The sequence below is a fragment of the Danio rerio genome, chromosome 3 (genome assembly GCF_052040795.2).
Source record: "Danio rerio strain M-AB ecotype USA chromosome 3, GRCz13ab, whole genome shotgun sequence".
Taxonomy (NCBI): Eukaryota; Metazoa; Chordata; class Actinopteri; order Cypriniformes; family Danionidae; genus Danio; species Danio rerio.
The window spans coordinates 28,007,674-28,027,603 of record NC_141023.1 but is presented as its reverse complement, the minus strand read 5'-3'; the positions used below and the strand labels follow the sequence as shown (position 1 = coordinate 28,027,603).

The following is a 19,930-nucleotide window of genomic DNA, read 5'->3' as shown; positions in this document are numbered from 1 at the left end:
GTTTTTGTTTCGTTGCTTTGTATTTGTTATTTGTTGATGTTTTCTTGTATTTGTATGATTTTTGCATATTCTAAAAAAAAAAAAAAAAAAAAACTGTGTTAGATTAAAGACAAACTAATTAAATAACTAACTAGTCAAATCCCCTAATAATCTAGCTTGGATTACTAAGCTTCTAACAAAATAATTTAAACTAACTAATTAACAAAATAAACTAAACGATAACCAACTAAACCTTGAATTGACCAATCATATACATTTAAGTAAATTAAATTACAAGGACAAACCAATCAACATCCACTAGCCTGTCTACTTATATGCCAACCTTCTGAAATCATTTTCATACCCTCATCTCATTCTGAACAATGACGCTATTCCGAGTTTTTTCTTAACACAAGTCAGTGGGTCCAAAATAATTAAATATTTTCTAATGTGTGTTTGGAATAACATGAAATATAGAGTTTAATTTCAGTAACCCATTGGCTGTGAAAGCAGAGCTTATTGAAATGGAGACGTTGATTTTTACGGATGTTGATAGGGTTGAGTAAAAAGGCGAGAGAGGAAGCGGAAGAGAGGGGTAGGAAGTATGCGTTTGCTGTGCCACAAGGGACAGTGAATTGCCACTAAATGTCTCTATTAGGGCTCCTCTTTAATTAAAAGCACATGTACGCACAGACGATGTCAGTTCATTCATACAGTTTCCAGGGTAACCTCCCCAAAGACATTTGAAGTATCAGGTTACGGCAGAGATCTTCCGCCACACACCGTGAGAAAGCTCCTGCTTCTTTACTCCAGTCTTGCTTGTGTGGGATACAAGGGGTTAATTCAATTAAAGCTTCTTAACCTCATCCTAATCCAAGCATACTTAAAAGAACGTGGCAGACGGAAGAGAAGGATTCCTGAAGTCTGACCCCATCCTCTGGTGTCTTCAACAAACAGAGGGAGGGACAGGTGAGGACATAGCAGGAGGACAGTGGCAGACTACCAGACATCTGCTAGAGTGTCTTCGAAACTGAGCTGATGCACAGCTGGACATGCTGAGAACTTATCAGAAGAGAAATGCATCACAGTATATACAAGACTCTGCTGAATGTAAAATAGGCTCTAAACATGTTTCTTTGTTTACATGTGTTCTAATTAACTAATTAACTAACTAACTAACTGACTGACTAAATGACTGACTGACTGACTGACTGACCAAATAACCAAATAAGCAATTGACAAAATAGGGATTTTTAAAAAATTACAGAGTGACTGAGTGACAAACAAGAAAAAACAACTAAAGTGACAAACTAACTTAGCAACTCATTACTAAAATTATTATTTAGTAAACACAAACACTTACAGCACAGGGTTAGCCATTAATCAAACTAGTAAGGCCATGCTTATAAGGCCATGCAAATTAGCCATGCTAATGGCCCCTAAATAATTACACAATAATTTGGATAGTATTACTAGCTAATTAACTAACTGACTGACTGACTAACTAACTTGCATTGAATTACTAACCAACTAGTTAACCCCCTCAACTTTAAGTTAATAATTATATTACTAATCAACAAAACTAACTAACTAACTAACTAACTAACTAACTAACTAACTAACTAACCAACCAACCAACCAACCAACCAACCAACCAACCAACCAACCAACCAACCAACCAACCAACCAACCAACTAACTAACTAACTAACTAACTAACTAACTAACTAACTAACTAACTAACTAACTAACTAACTAACTAGTTACATCCTTCAATAATCTGTTAATAATAGTATTACTAACTAACTTAGTTATTTATTTATACTTAGATAATTATATTACTAATCAACAAAACTAACTAACTAACTAACTAACTAAATTCCTTAATAATCTGTAAAATATAACCAGTTAAACCCCTCAATAATCTGTATTGTGTTACCAATAATCAACTAACTAACTAACCAACCAACCAACCAAATAACCAACCAACCAACCAACCAACCAACCAACCAACCAACCAACCAACCAACCAACCAACCAACCAACCAACCAACTAACTAACTAACTAACTAACTAAATTCCTTAATAATCTGTAAAATATAACCAGTTAAACCCCTCAATAATCTGTATTGTGTTACCAGTAATCAACTAACTAACTAACTAACCAACCAACCAACCAACCAACCAACCAACCAACCAACCAACCAACCAACCAACCAACCAACCAACCAACTAACTAACTAACTAACTAACTAACTAACTAACTAACTAACTAACTAACTAACTAACTAACTAACTAGTTAAATTCCTTCATAATCTGTTAATAATTGTATTACTAATCAACAAAACTAACTAGTTAAATCCCTCAATAATCTGGATTGTATTACTAATCAACAAAACAACAAACAAATAATAATATTTAATTGTATTACTAACATACCAACCAATTAACCAACTGACTGACCGACTAACCAATGAATTGAATTGCTAACTAATTAACTTATTAATTAACTTATTAACTTATTAACAACAAACCAATCAAATACCCAACAATTTCACCCAACCATCTACCAATAGCAGTTAAAATGCACAAATATACAAATAAGCTATATTAAGCATGAGAATTCAACTCAAGATCTGCCATGAACCCAAATGCAGTCTGTGGTTTGACTGTGACCTGTTAATCCAGGAGCGTCACTACACACTCTGACTGTCGTGCGTAAAGTGTCCTCCACATCATACCACTCTAAAAGTAAACTAAGGCTCACTAGTAACAGCCGGTGATTAAGCTTAATCAGGCTGACAAAGAGCAACTTACCATCAACAGCGCAGAAAAAGCTGAGTCGTGTCCTGCCCTGACAGCTGCTGCTCCTGATAGAGAACAACTTCCAAAAGCAGCAAAAAACCACTGCATACAGTACAAGCACACACAACCTCCCCCGCACACTTCTCTTTTTTACTTTCTATTTTGCTTTCTTTCCATTAACCGTTCACTCATGGATTCTTGCCAAGAGGATGCATTTAGAAAAACACATGTGATTAACGCTTGCTGTATGGCCTTTAACAGAATTACCTCTTTTAACATATTCACTGACTTTCAGAATATCAAACACAAGGTGACTTACAATTATTTCTAATTAGAGATTCCCTAGAGTGACTTAAATGAATGGTTCATATAAAAATGACAATTCTGTCATGATTTACTCACCATTAACTTATTCAAAAAATTATCCTATTTGAGTGTATTTCTACTTTTGAACAAAAAAGAAGATATTTTGAAGAATGCTGGTTGCTGGTAGCCACTGACTTCTATAGTATTTTTTTTTCCAACTAAAGTCAACTGGAAGTCAACGAGTGCCATCAAACAGCAATTTTCAAAGTATCTTATTTTGTGTTCAACAAAAGAAAGAAAATCATAATCATAATCACAATAAAAATCGTGTGGTTTTCAGCATGATAATGTAAGAGAGTAAATGATCAAGTGCAGTGGTGTCAAAACTCGGGCCTGGAGGGTCAGTGTCCTGCAGAGTTTAGTTCCAATCCCAATTAGACACACCTGAACCAGCTAATCAAGCTCTTTCTAGGTACTTGAAACTTCCAGGGAAGTGTATTGAGGAAAGTTAGACCTACACTATGCAGGACACTAGGCCTGGAGGACTGCGTTTGGGCACCCCTGATCAAGTGAGTTTCAATTTTGAGTGAACTAGCAGTTACTTTTTATCCACCTCTGTTTTGCCATTTTAGTCTTTTTGTAAGCAATTTGGCACATTTGCAGTTAAATTATGTCTAATTTGCATATTTAAACTCTAAACTATTAATCATATAGAAAAAAGTTAAGGCCATTTTAAACTAATAATGTAAATGTTTGTCACCTAGCTAGTCTGTAAAAAATATTTTTTAAAAATACGACAAGGGCAGCTGTGATTACCAGTTTTTCACTGTTAAAATATGGTACAAACCGTAGAAGCAACTTACGATTTTTATGGTAAATTACATCTGCACATTAACAAAGACATGTCAACGTATTCATAAACATATGGTGATGGGAAAGTCATATAATGTACATCACAAAGAACGTTTCCCACACGCAGAGAAACATGCTATAATATAGAAGGTGTTCAGTCTTATTCACACAACTATTAAACATCATCATAGTATTAGACATATAATTAAAGTAATGGAATAAACATTATTTATCAACTTTAGATGTATCATAAAACTCTTATGTACATGACTGATGAGGAAAAAACTAAAATGAACCACAGTAATGTCAACAAAAAGCATAAAAAGTGAAGTTTCTGGGAATTCTGGGAAAGACACTTAACAGTTTTTCAATGTATATATTAAGGAAACTTACTGTTAAAAGGTTTTTTACTGTTGAAATCACTGACATTTTAACCCTCCCACCCTATTCACCAGCAGTGTCTAACCTCACTTTGACAAAATAACAGCGGCCTCTTTAGGACTGGTTTACCATGCAGGGATTATGAGGACTGAGCATGTTTTCACAACATACATGGCTTTACTCTACGAGTCTCATCTGAATCCCAGAGCAGGATGCAGTTGTTCTTAGGGAGGGACGACTCTTCCAGGAAGCCCTGTCATGCTGTTCAAGAGGAAATCACCTTTCCCCTCTCCCCCTCATCCGGCCTAGGGAAAATATGGGTCCTGAAGGCTCAGAACTTTGACCTTCTACATTAAATCTACAATTCTATGTTTCAGGATTCATGGATGAAACGCTGTATTGTGTGCTTTTCGAGGGGCTTTTCATTTTGTTTCATAACGGAGAAATAAATCAAAAAAGATCAATAGGAATAAAAGCAGGGTATGAATGTGGAATCATGGGTGTTGTTGTCTTTATGGCATACAAAAAATGCAGAAATCATGTTCAAAGATAAAATATTCCAAACGTGTTATCGTAGTATGAAACAGCGCAAGGCAAAGTAATGACACAGAGGACCATTTTGGATTATTTTGTTTATAATTACATTGGGAAGCTAAAGCTATCATACTAAATAAATTTTTAGGTTCTGTTATAATGTGGCTTAGTGCAGTCTACAGAGTCGTTGGCTGTCCTTTATATATATATATATATATATATATATATATATATATATATATATATATATATATATATATATATATATATATATATATATAGATATATATATATTAATACAACAGTTCTGTCTCTGCCTCTTTACCCTTTGTCTATAACTCCGCCCACATACAGTCAGTAAAAAGCAGACACTACAGATCTAAACTTTAAAAGATGCTTGCTCAACTGTTTAACTTTCAGCTTATGATTTGAATCCGGAAGAAAGTAGTTCCTCATACAAAAGGGTTTTTGAGACTCTCCATGTTTGATTTTGTTTTTATATACACAATTATGCTGTCAAACTGTTGTATAAACGCAATATCACACTCGTAGCAGTGCAATATGGCTGTATATTGGCAATGGTGGGGGCACTAAGGCACTAACGCACGCCTCCCACCAGTGCCGAAATACAGCCATATCGCACTGCTACGAGTGTGATATTGCTCATATATATATATATATATATATATATATATATATATATATATATATATATATATATATATATATATGGTATGTGACATGGTATGTGTCACTAGTTAAAAATGTTTAGTTAAACATTCTTTGAAACATTTGGTATAATGTAAATATATGAGTCAGCAAAATTCATTCATTCATTTATTTTCTTTTCTGCTCAACCTCTTTATTTATCAGGGGGTTGCCACAAAAGAATGAACAACTTATCCAACATATATTTTACACAGTGGATGCCCTTCCAGCTGCAACTCATCTCTGGGAAACATCCACACACACACACACACACACACACACACACACACACACACACACACACACACACACACACACACACACACACACACACACACACACACACACACACACACACACACACACACACACACACACACACAATAGAAAAATTAGCCTATGTCTTTGGACTGAGGGGGAAACCGGAGCACCCGGAGAAAACCCACGCGAACGCAGGGAGAACATGCAAACTCCACACAGAAACGCCAACTGAGCCGAGGTTTGAACCAGTGACCTTCTTGCTGTGATGCAACAACACTACCAACTGTGTCACTGCTTCGCCCCAGTCAGCAAAATATAGAACATTATTCTAAAAGTTTTTAATTAGATGTTGAATTATACATATTGTGCTTCCTATTGTCACTGAAAGTCAATATTATAGATGAAATAATAAATGATAATTGATTGCAACTTTAATAATCATAACATCCATAAATGCTATTCAAATAAGTGATGCATCATACAGTTTCTAGAAAATGTAAAAAAAAAAGGGGAAGTGGTCTGAAAAAAATGGGAATTGTTGCAGATCTTCTGCTTTTTCATTTTTCATCTGAAACTTAATCTGAATGTCAAGTATTATCCTTCAGTTATGCATCAATATTTTAATGTATTAAATCTAAATGAACTGATCATACGAAAACTTAAATAAATATAATATTACAAGAACAAAAACTAGTAAAAAAAAAATAAAAGAACACTATGAAATTGAAGAACATAATATTTAGATAAAGATATTATAATATAAATCAAAGATGGGGTTTGGTGTCATTTTAAAAGATCCAACTCACCATGGCCATAGCCTGCTCACACTCACGCCATCAGGCAGGCATTACAGAAACCTGTGGAGCAAATCAGTGAGGTTTTGTGACAGTTTTTATCCTGTCATTTTAAGATTTTTGAATTAGACCATACTTTAAATACTATTGATAGCTAGTATGTAATAATAAATCTATAAATAGCTAAACTATCACAAATTGTTAATATTATAACTATTATAACAAACTGTGCAATAGTTAGTTAGGTATTAATTTATTTCCTTTTATGATTTTAGAAATTGGGTTATATTTTATATAACTATATTTTTTGATATATCTATGAAATTATAAAAGCTTATTTATTATGTTGGGTTTTTATAGTGTTTGATGTTTTTTATGTTCTTGTTGGGTCCGATGTAACATAATTTCATTCAGCATTATAATTTATTGTGATGTTTTGAATGACAGAAATAAAGGAAACTAAAACTGATACAATGAAAAAACATATGCTGAGCCATACTTATTAAAATATGTAAAAGAATATGTGATCATGTTAAACTTTTATTATATTTCAGATTAATATATTAAATAAATAAGATATATTTGATCTTATTCTGGCTGTACGGTGGCGCAGTGGGTAGCACGTTTACCTCACAGCAAATAGGTAACTGGTTTGAGCCTTGACTGGGTCAATTGGCGTTTCCAACCCAGGCTCATTGTGGAAACGTAGTCCCGCGGACGTTTCTGGAGACCGTGGAATACGTCCCGGCGGGTACGTACGGCTGCAGTTTTTGTTTTCACAAATACGCGAGTGGCCGCTGTTGCACGCTTTTTCGCACCTCAGACGCCTCTTCCTTGCGTGAACTCGCCGAAGGCTGCTGTCCAACTGACTGGATGATTGACTGCGCAACCGGCCAATCGGCCGACTCGCCCTCCTCCTTCCCTGAACCCAACAAATTTTACCGATCGACCCGCCCGCCCGCCCGCTCGCTTCCCTAAACCCGAGCAACAGTTCACAAAAGCTGTCCAAAAAATTAAAGCCCTGATTTTTTTTTTTTTTCTATCGCTTTTTCGGATTTCGCCACATTCTCACCCTGTTACGAAACTCGTTCACTTAAGTTTGGGATTCTGTTTTTGTCTTACCTGATTGCTGGAACTGCTCTTCCCCGGACTTGAAACCGGCTGCGTGGTCAACTCCTCTCTGCATCTCGAGCCTGCCGACTTACACGCTGAGCTGAGTGGACAAACGGGTTGCAGCGGGGAAGCCCTCCACAAGGAGGTAATGCAAGCGAGAAAGGAAACAGCGTCACACCGCCCCGCAGCGTTCGCTTGAAAAAAATAAACATAGCCGTACGAGCCCCACGAGACGTATTCGCTGTCCGCAGAAACATCCGCGGGACTACGTTTTCAGAATAAGCTTGGGTTGGGCATTTCTGTGTGGAGTTTGCATATTCTCCCCGTGTTGGCGTGGGTTCCCTCAGGCGCTCTGGTTTTCCCCACAGTCCAAAGACATGCGCTATAAGTGAATTGCGTAAGCTAAATTGTCTGTAGTTTGTGTGAATGAGTGTGTATGGATGTTAATGGGTTGCAGCTGGAAGGGCATCTGCTGCATAAAACATATGCTGGATAAGTTGGCAGTTCATTCCGCAGTGGCGACCCCAGATTAAAAAAAGGGACTAAGCCAAAAAGAAAATGAATGAATGAATGATCTTATTCTGAAATGAATCTGTTTTAATCTACACCATCATTTTACCACTACTCTCCTGCCTGCCTGATTTGCTGGACTATTCCGCAATTTTTAATATTATTATGGCTTTTAATTTCTTAATCAATAGCCCCTTTCACACAGTGATACCGGAAAATATCCGGAAAATTTACGGAACGACTTTACCGGTATGTTCAAAAAAGCGCTGTTCACACAGACGAGGACGTTACGGAAAAAGAGCATTCACACATCCATTCCAAAATACCGGTAAATTCTGACATCATTCACCACAAATGAGCTTTAAACGGCTGCGCTTGTATTTGTAAACATTTGACTAAATTACAAACTCTTTTGATGATCAATATTGTAAACAACTTTCACAGGATCACTTTTGCATGTCGAGATGTTCATAATATGTGCGTGTGCTGCCGCTCACAGGCTGTTTCATGGGCACACGCAAAGCTTGAAGGTAAACAAACAACGGCTTATCATAAGCATCTTATCGATGATTATTTGCACAGTTGGCATTAAGGATAACATATAAACGTTATCTGACTAACTTCTAGCAGCTAAATGCGTCTGGAAAAATATTCAAAGGCTTTTATTCTCACAAACCGCGCGGACGTAAATGCGTCTGACTGTTGTGATTGGCTAAAGCAGAAGTCTTACGTCAGCACGTTCTAGACGTGCACGCGCTTATTCCGGAAATATTCCTTCTGCGTTCACACAGCGCAGCATTCCGGCAAATTGCCGGTAATGTTACAACTTCTCTTTCCGGAAAATAGCCAGAACGAATTTACCGGTATTTTCAAAAAGGACCCGTTCACACATACAACCTTTCCGGAAAATTGCCGGTAATTTTCCGGAAAGGTCTGTATGTGTGAAAGGGGCTTATGTTAAGCTGCTCTGATGCAATCTACATTAAATTAAATTGAACTGAAAAATATCTAAAACTGCTTGTTGACAATTAATCGTGATTTATAGTGGCAAAGATTTCGAAGATTTAAGATTTAAAGGTCCTGTGAAGTGCTTTAAATTGAGCGTTTTTCTTTTTTCAAATGTTTTCACATGATCTCAACTGAAAAATGGAGAGGGTGGGACGTAGAATAGCTCTTCCCCAGTCAAAAACAAAAAAACAGCCAATAGCATTTCATTTTATCAGAGCTCTGCCAGTGAGAGTGGTTGAGCTAAATCGCATTAAATGAAAAGCGTCTTAAAGGGGATGGGACATGTTAAAGAGTATCTGATTAGTCAAGATTTAATGAAAATGTAGTATGAGGTGATGTGGAAAAAAAAAATTGTTGGATGATTTATTGACAAACTGCAAGCTTTACATGTTTATATTTGTTTTATATCTTCTAAACGCATTTTACTCTGCTTTTAAGTACACTAGCTATTAGATATAATAGAAAATAATTTAAAAAATTATGAAATAATAATTAGGGGGCTACTCTGTTTACATAGATCAGGGGTGTCCAGATGTTTTAGTCCAAACCCAATTAAACACACCTGAACCAGCTAATCAAGCTCTTTCAAGATACACTAGTCTCCAGGCAGGTGTGTTGAAGGAAGTTGCAGCTAAACTATGCAGGACACCGGCCCTCCAGGAATGAGTTTGGACACCCCTGTCATAGATATTTCAAATGATCATTAGCTTGTTCTTGTTTTAAATATAAGATCTAATATTTTTATACTGAATAACATTTAAATGGCAAAAATATACTATAGTCATTTGTCCCAGAAAAATAGTTTAAATTAAGGACACACTGTAATATTTGTAAAGCTACTGTATATTATTCTTTTCTTGTTTTAATACATGCATGTTGGACAGACATGGTAAGGGAGAAACGTTAAGAATGTGGGATAATTCTTGGCAGCATATAAAATAGGATAAATTACATTTTAATAATTTCCCTGATGTTCACATGTTGAATAAATGCAACTAAACAAGATAAACAAAATGTAATTTGACGATGTACAGAATGTTCAAATATTAAAAAGGAGTGAACACAACACATGCAACATGAAATTCAAAGATTTCCCTGTACTGGAAACTACCTGCCAATATGGACCTTAGAGCATTTTCCAGTTGTGTGTTGAATTGTCTCACAGGTAAACCTGGTGTCAAATAGTGTTTTACTAACGTGCCAACTTTAAGAAGGCCTCTGCCAGGAATGTGAAGTCCCACCGAAGCGAGTGTCAACACGTAAACACCCAACAGGTCGAGGCGAGAGACTCAGCACGTCGCTTAAAGCTGAAGAAAAACACTCAAATGAAGACTGCACCACCCCTGCCCAGAGCAAAGCCTAGTGATAAAGAAACAGAAATGCCAAAGTAGTAATGTTTTTCCCAATTGAGCCCTTCTTCAATTTGCTTTCAATGTAACCACCTGCAAGATCTAATGATGCGGTTTTGGAAGCAAGAACTCAGTTTGAAATGATCTATGTACTTTATGACCTTATCCAGGAATATATACAGGAATCAGAGGGAAATTCATTACTTTGTAAAACCGCTTTAGGTTTCAGCTGCAACACGAGCGAGATTTTTACTTGTAAAAACTGCAGTAAACAAAGCAGCATGATTTCAAATCTAGCAGGATATTATTGATTTCATAAACTACACTACTATCTTGATATTCGCAGATTTAATTCAGACAAACTTTAGCATACAACCATACATTGCATAATCAAAAATGATATAGAATTTAATACCTTGCAGAACAGCATTTAGGACTTTTTAATATTTTTAAGGGCCTTAAATTTCTCTACATTGGTTAATCAAATTGTAATACTTTTTAAGAACCTGCAGACACATTGTTATAAAAATGTAAAAATAAGAAAAATGTAATCAACAACAACAAATATAATGTATAAAATAAATAAATAAATATCAAAATGGTAAAAATGAAGGAATAGATTGAATAATAATAATAATAACAACAACAACAACAACAACAACAACAACAACAACAACAATAATAATAATAATAATACCTCATTAAAGTGATAGTATACCAAAAAATTTAACTTCTGACATAATTAACTCACCAAAAAAAAAAAAAAAAAAAGTGATTCAGGGGTAATTATTGTGTCGGTGCTCTATGGATAAGGGATTCATAAACAAGAAACTCATGAGTCTAAGGCACTCGAAAATTAAGTGAAGAAAAAAAGGAAAATATTCGATACTTTTTTCACTTAAAAAATAATTTCAATTGAAGAAAAAAAGCTTTTGAAGAAACCTAAACACCACTGACATCCATTCGCACTTCCTACTATGGAAGTCAATGGTTAAAGGTTTTCAACTTTCTTCGAAACATCTTCTTTTGTGTTGAATAGAAGAAAGAAACCTAATATTCAAAAGAACCTCACACTGTAAGTAAAATATTTTTGGTGAACTATGCCTTTAATAATACTAATAATAATCAATATTATGAAAACAACACAATAATATACAATTCAAAATTGTGAAGAACGATTTAGGAGATAAATCTAGAAAAATAAATAAGTCAATTAAACAATCTTACGCAACACCCAAAAGAAGCAGAACAGATGTACACCAGTTCAGTACCCTAAGGTGTTTGCCCTCTCTTTTTTACCCTTTTCCCCTCTTTTGACCCCCATTAGCGACACAAGGTCTCATTTGTACCCTTAATCTGTGCTAATGTGTAAGTTAACCCACTCATTTGCCGTGAGACACAGATGAAGGGAACAGCATTCCAGACGAGCTGTCTTGCCAGATCAGCATTTCACAATCCCAGCCTTATCCCATGATGTGGAGCGGGGTTTTTGCACTGGGGTCACTAGAGACTGGACATCTATGAGGGATCAAAGGAGATCTGACCAACACGCCGATTAACCCCAATGAGAAAGAGAAGCCCTCTTCGCTCCGAATGAGTTAGCATGTATAGTATACACTCCTACCCAGATAAAAATCACACACTCTTGCTTTATTTTTTTCCTGCTCCAGGCACTAAAGAATAATTGACTCTTAATTATTGTTTTTATGCGATAAAAGGCTTGTTTAAAGCGAAACAAGAGCAAATCAGCATCTTTTAGTATGCCATATAAATTCTTTCAAAAAAAAAAAAGGGCACGCTCTCAAAGCGACATGCCTGAAAAGCTGATTACAGCTTTCTGAAAATGTATTAGCATCATTTTGAAAGAATGTACGAAAGCATGTTTTCACTAGAGTGAGCAAATGAATCTCTTAGAATAAAGGATTTCAATCAACTGACATGAGAACGTTGCTTCCCCCTAGTGGCTGATCTGACAGCCGCTTAAATTATACAAAAAGCAAGCACTGCAGCTTCCAAGGAAGGAGGATCTGGATGGCAGAATCACATGGGACGAAAATGAAAAATTAGAATCCATCCATCAAGCTATCCATCGACTCTTTAAAGCTGTGGTTATTATCCCAAGTGATGTAGGTCAATCTCAATGAGTGTGTCATAAGAGAATGGGATTGTGTTAGTGTTGGGAAAGGACAGGAAGAGCATGACTGGAATGAAAGAGAGAGAGAGAGTGAGAGAGAAAGAGAGAGAGAGTCTTCAGCAGCATGTCATACCGATGCTTTCACATCTCAGGGATGCTTTTTGCTATAATCTCTCCCCCCTGTGGCGCTGTTAGCATTGAAGCAAAGCTGCAAGCTGTCAATGGTGCTAATTTTTGTTTTGCTCAGAATATATTATAGATATAGTTGTAAAAGTAAAGTTATGACTAAAGAAACACTCTTTCACTCCATTCAATTTGATTAAATTAAATTGAAATTCAATTTAGGGCAGCAACGTGGTGCAGTCGGAAGCACGATCGCCTCACAGCAAGAAGGCCACTGGTTCGAGCCTTTGCCAGGCCAGTTGGCATTTCTGTGTGGAGTTTGCATGTTCTCCCCATGTTCGCATTGGTTACCTCTGGGTGCTGCGGTTTGTCAAAAGATATGTGGTACAGGTGAATAGGGTAAGCTAAATTTTCTGTAGTGTTTTTGCCTGAATGAGTGTGTATTTGTGTTTCCCAGTGATGGTATGCCGGATAAGTTGCTAGTTCATTCCGCTGTGGCAACTCCAGATGAATAAAGGGACTAAGCTGAAAAGAAAATGATTGAATAAATTTCAAATGTTCCAAATGTACTGCTAAAGCATTTTTAACGTTTACAATAAAAAGAAAATACATAAAGATAATAAAAAAACATAGTAAACACAGTAAATAGTAGTAGTAGTAAAAAAAAGTAGTTAATTAAGAACAAATAAAAAAAATATACGATTATAACAATTATAATAAATAAAAATACTAATGAAAAATAATAATAAATCAGAATAAATAATACATTCATCAATATTTATAGATAAAGCAGTAATCTCTTTCTCTCTAAAAATAATACATTTCTACATTCATTTTCTTTTCTACTTAGTCCCTTTGTTAATCTGGGGTCACCACAGTGGGATGAACCGCCAACTTATCCAGCATATGTTTTATGCAGCGGATGCCCTTCCAGATGCAACCCATCACTGGGAAATCAATCAATACATCAAAGATAAATAAAACAATACAGTTATGGTTGTAATCAGAATTGCCAGGTTTGGTTTTATAAAATCCAGTTGCAACTACTATTTCGATGTGTTTACACTTGTAATGTGGGTCTCTTGTTTTTGGCCCAGTTAGTATTTACACTGTCATTTGAAAGACTTGAAGCTTAAAAAATCTCTAATTTTCTGTTGCTCAGAAAACATTACAGATATTAAAAATAGCTGTAAGGTTTCCAGGTTTGGTTTTATTAAACTGATTGCAAACGTCATTTTGATGTGTTTTAAACTTATAATTTGGTTCTCTTGGTTAACCGGATCCTGGTTCAGTCGGTGTTCACACTGCCATTTTAAATAATTTTCTATATAGAACTTTTTGATCATTTAACCAATGCTGTGTGCTGGAATTAATTTACAAGATGTTTATAAAGGAGTTCTTAAAATATGTAAAAAAAAAAAAAAAAAAAAAAATCAGATTCAAATCCTTTTACATCTTGGAATATCATGCCCTGCTTTTGGTTCATTTAAATGCCTTTGCACCATGATGTATTCATATTTCAGTTAAACCACACCAGATCAAAATCCTTAATTGTGACTATGTGGTTTATTAAAAAGCATAAACACTGCCATCTAAACTAAAGTGTGCACAAAACAAGTGGACTGACATCAGTCACAATTCACTTCAAAATAGACTCAGGTGTGGCCTGACTGGAATATTAATACAATATGGGTCAAAAACATCTAAACCAAATAAAGACATGACATTATGTCACAATATGCAACTATAAAAATGGCAAAAGGCCCAAGCACACCCAGTTTTTGTTTTCATATCCACGATGTTGCCATTACAGTTCAATACTGCTACTGGATACTTCAATACTTTGCTACAGGAATTGTGTTTCTTTGCAGCAGATCTTGATGAGCACCAAGCAAACCAAGACCAAATGTGTCCTTCTCTTTTTTTGGTCCAGACCATATAAACCAACTGCAAGTGTGAATGCACCCTAAAATGCTACTCAAAGAGTAAGCATTATACTTTAATATATATATATTTTGGGGGGGCTTAAAGTAAAAAGAAAAGTCCCAGAAATACTTTGTAAAAATAACTGTTAAAACAGTTATACATTTTACTGTACTACAGATATATGATGATAAATGTCAAAGTTTTTTGTTAATTAAAAATATATTATTATTATTATTATTATTATTATTTTAACTTTGTACTCATTAAATAATTCTGACCAAAGTGTTTTACGATAAAAAAGTTAAAACTATGCAGCACTATACTAAACAAAACAAATAAATAAATAAATAAATCATAGCTGTTTCAGCATACTACAGCTGTTTTCTGAAGGTTTGAAGGATACTAAAGTCTGGAGAAATAGCTGCAGGACAATAAGATTTGTCATTAAACAGGTATGAAAAAATTTCATTCATTCATTCATTTTCCATCGTAGTCCCTTATTCATCGGGGATCGCCACAGCGGAGTGAACTGCCAACTTATCCAGCAGATGTTTTACACAGCAGATGCACTTCCAGCTGCAACCCAGTACTGGGAAACATCCATACACTCTCACATGCACACGCATACACTACAGACAATTTTGTTTATTCAATCCATCTATACCACATGTCTGTAGACTGTGGGGGAAACCACAACACCAAGAAGAAACACACACAAACACGGGGAGAACATGCAAACTCCACACAGAAATGCCAACTGGCCCGGCAAGGACTCGAACCAATGACCTTCTTGCTCTGAGGCGACAGTGCTAACCACTAAGCCACTGTGTGGCCTTAAGCTAATTTTTGAAATTTTTATAAAATAGAATTAGTTGATCAATTAAGTACAGCTTCGGCATAAGAGGTTTATTTCCAAAAATATTATGGTCAAAAGTTAAAACAGAAGTTTAAAAAAGACTAATTTCATGATTCAAAAAACATTTAATAATATGTAGTACAAAAATATTAAATTACTTTTTTTTGAGAAGTATGACTATATTTTAAAGCAAATTATAAAGGAATAAATACACAGAAATATTAAATTTATTCTTGCATGATGAGTGCGCAAACAAGTTTTCTGTTTGCAGAAAATGGTACAAAAGGCTTTTTTTAGACATAAGACTTGAAGACTTTCTCCTTATCTTCATCCCATGACATCCTCATTAGTCACTGACCCTTACATGCTATTTTTACAAACCCGCAAGCATGTGGATGCACGCTCACTCACGTACGTCGCTACAAACACGTACAAAGCGGACCCCACAAATACACCAGCACGAAGCACAGCGGTATCCGTTTCCCACTTTTCCTCTCCTCTAGAAAGGTTAGAGACGTTTAGAAAGCAGAATTCTGGCACCCCTGGCTACGCTGTTTGATCCTGACACGTTGAAAGCAGGGTGTGATTTGTCCTGTAGTCGAGAGCACATCTGCTGTCTGACCTATATTTCCTGTGCTTTACGCAACTGATTGGAAAGACCACAGGGAAACGCGATGAGCAGGCAGCATCATGTTCCCACCACGAGTCTCTGTCAAAAATCTGTGTGTGTGTGTGTATGGGAGCTCATGTATGTTGATGCGTGTTTGAGCACAAACGCCTGCCTTTCCTTCCAGGTCGGCTCGAAAAGTCATTACATAAAGCCGCCGTCTTTCCACAAGCCATAACTCTGGCTTCTTTTGTATCAGCCTTGCCACTATTACAAGTCCAGCCTTGCACCGTTTCCCCTGGGTTTGTTTGTTGGTGGAGCTGAGACAAATTGCCGTGCCTACAGGCGCTAAACCGTACTGTGGGAATACTGATGGTCCTGGCCTTTACAAAGAGAACCGCTTCTAGATCAGACACCGTATCAGGTATCCTGCAGGAAAAATCTTATCCAAACTCTGCTTCTAATAACCTGTCTGCTGCACACGGTTAATTACTCCATCACAGCTGCGCGCTACAGCACTGAGTCAACAAGACAGGCAGAAAAAATGGCTGAAATTCTCCAGGGATCAGAGTCCAGCTATTGAAGCTCGATGCTAGGTGTGGCTAGGGTCTGGTTAGGGGGCCTTGGGTGATCTTTCAAGCTATGCTACTCACTTAAAGAAATAATTCACTCTAAAAAGGAAAAGTGTGCCATTTAGGCACCATTTATACAATATATACAGACATATACAATAATTTACGGACCTTTATCACAGTGGAATTGAACACCGAAAGCACCCTTCGAAACAATGCATCACTTTTACGGTTTTGCTAGCAGTCACAGAAACAAGACAGTATGGCCCAATCTCAATTCTATCCCTTAGCCCTTCCCCTTACTTGGTGTCCCAATTCTCTTTAGCTTGAAGGCATAGGGTTAAGGGGAAGGGCTAGATACCCCTTCGAATGGATATTTTTCAGGACTACACTCGAAACCAAGGGGTAAGAAAATTTCCCAGAATACACCAGCCACAAGGCCAGCATAGCTGCACACGGTAGTAAGGAGATCCACAAAGTAGTATTTTTTATTACGAATTTTTACAACAAACAAGCACATGTTTCAATACATTTGTAACTAAGTTCGTGTTTTAGCATCTACTTTAAAAAAAAAACCAACCGAAGCTCATTCTGGAAACGTAGCCCCGCGGACGTTTCTGGAGACCGCGATTTACGTGGCCGGAGGTACGTAAAGGCCGCTTTTGTTTTTTTTCGAGCGAACGCAGCGGGACGGTGTGGTGCCGCTCCGCCCCTCCTCTTCGCGCTTGCCGGCCGACGGCTCGCCTCCGAGTGGAGGGCTTTCCCGATGCAATCAGTTTGTCCGCTTAGCTCACAGCGTTGCGTCGGCGGAGCGGAGGAGGAGCCGGAGCTGGCCGCGGTGGACGACGACCGGGATCGAGTCCGGGGAACAGCAGGTTCCGGAAATCAGGTAAGACGAAAAACGGAATCCGAAAAATAAGGGCAAGAACGGGATCCGAAAACGCGGTCGAAATCGAAGACGAGGGCTTTTGCTTTTTTTTTTTCGATCCGGCGGCTTTTCGTGCGAGAACGGCGCGGACGCGAACACCGCGCGCTCCCGAGAGCCGCCCGAGAAGCGGGGCTAGGTTTCCACAATGAGCCCGGGTTGAAAAAAACAGCTAAAATAAAAAACGTTAAATTTCGCGACCTATACTCCATAATTATAACTTCTGTACAGCAGTCCCACAACATTCTGTCATGACACTCGAATCCCTTGTCAGAAAAGTCTAGTGGCTGGGAATGAGCTTTTTTCAGTGATTGCTATAATTTTAATGTTGTTTTTGTGTGTTTACATAGATGAATATGACCATGGTGTAAATGCAATGTACAGCTACGATCTTATTGCCGCCTTATATCATTATGATAACATAATATATGCCTTCAGTGATTTCCTGAAGATAAATACCAAAAAATAAAGCTGCTGGAATAACTACAGCAGTCGCGATCGTCTGCTCTCATACGAAGCATAGGATTGCGATGATATATGATGACGTGTGCAGGTGCTGTAGTGGTGACCCATTTCTAAGGGGTAAATTTTGAAGCCCTTCCCCTTTACACTTGGTTTCAAGGGCCAAGGGGATGGGGAAGGGCACATAAATAAAATTGGGATCGAGCCTATATCTAAAAGTGTCAGATTTAGTGAGCGATAAGGTAGCTGCACAGGCGAGATGGGAACCAATAACAGTTAAAAACTTGCTGGGTTATTGAGATTTTGTGATCAGGAAGGAATTCATTGTAAGAAAATAATATACCGTCTTCATTATATAACTGACTAACCAAATAAATTTTGTTGTCAAAGCAATTAAAAAAGAGAGAGATAGAGATTTACATGTGTATGAATTGTGTCTTTTTTTTCCAAATGAAACAGCAATGTGGGGAGAATTTACACCTATATATCAATGACCATGATAGAAGCACTTGTTTGTGGAAGGCAGAGAAAGTAACTGGAATTTTGTTTACACTGTAAAAAAAATCTAATATGTAAAAATCTAATTGTACACTTTTTTTCCGGCAGCTGGGGTGCTGAAAAAAAAGTAAAATAACAGCTGTAACAAACATTAAATTACAGAAATGTCCTTAAATTAAAATTGCTTGTAAATTTCTGTAATTTAACATGTTATTTTACGGTAGATTTCTGTAATTTAATGGCCGTTATTTTACATTTTTTTGGCACCCCAGCCTGATAAAACATATGATAAGACATAATGATCTCTGCTACTACCGTACATAACTTGAAATGAAGGACATTTATCCCGTGTAATTCATTTTATCCATGATTTTCTCGGTACTTGTCTTTCCAAAAATCATGGAAACTGAGGTAAAGGTGTCTGTTTTTAGTTGAAGCAGCCTGGAACGCTGCAATAAAAGTGACGAGATGCCATTTTTTCTTTACTTCGTTGCATTGGAACCGGATGTAGTGATACGGTGTTTTGCTTACCGGAACCAGAAAGTGTGATAATAAAGGCCTATTTTGCTATGATTATGTCTTCCCCATCCAACATGCTTCAGAATATCTTTATAAAGTGTAATAAAGTGTTTAACAGAAGAAAGAAACTCACAGAAGTTTAGAAACACTTGAGGGTGAGGAAATGGACAGGAATTTTTTTGGTTGAACTGTCCCTTTAACTTTCATATTACATTATAAATCTAGGTGGGTTTTACTTGAATATTACTTATTAATTAAATATTAATTACTTAAATATTGTACTGTAATAACTTATTAGTTAAAACTAGTCAAAAAATAACATTACTAATACTTTTCACACTTCTGTGCAGATTCTGTTAACCACGAAATTGACCTGAGGAAAAAATAAAATACTCAGTGTACATTTCACCACACGTCAGAAGAAACCTTTATTGTCATGTCATCTAATAAAATAAAGTCCTTGATTGGAATCTATAGTTTTTATTTTCAACAAAATATTCTTTGGATGACGGCACGGTGGCTCAGTGGTTAGCACTGTTGCCTCAAAGCAAGAAGGTCGCTGGTTTGAGCCTCGGTTGGGCCAGTTGGCATTTCTGTGTGAGTTCTCATGTTCATGTTCTCCCTTTGTTGGCGTGGGTTTCCTCCGGGTGCTGCGGTTTCCCCCACAGTCCAAAGACATGTGCTTAAGGTGAATTGAGTAAACTACTT

The 19,930-nt window shown here is 36.7% G+C and overlaps 1 protein-coding gene across 2 annotated transcripts in view; it reads right to left on the bottom strand.

Annotated features, from left to right (window-relative positions):
• septin12 (septin 12) overlaps positions 1-19,930 on the bottom strand; it is a 124,890-nt gene that overhangs the window by 53,618 nt on the left and 51,342 nt on the right. The window contains exon 1 of one of the 2 annotated variants that reach the window (XM_087244568.1): positions 2,797-2,874. The exons of the other annotated variant lie outside the window; for it this stretch is intronic. The gene's annotated coding sequence lies outside the window, so the exon portion shown is untranslated. Of the gene's footprint in view, positions 1-2,796; positions 2,875-19,930 lie in introns of those variants that run through there. 2 annotated transcript variants of the gene reach the window in all.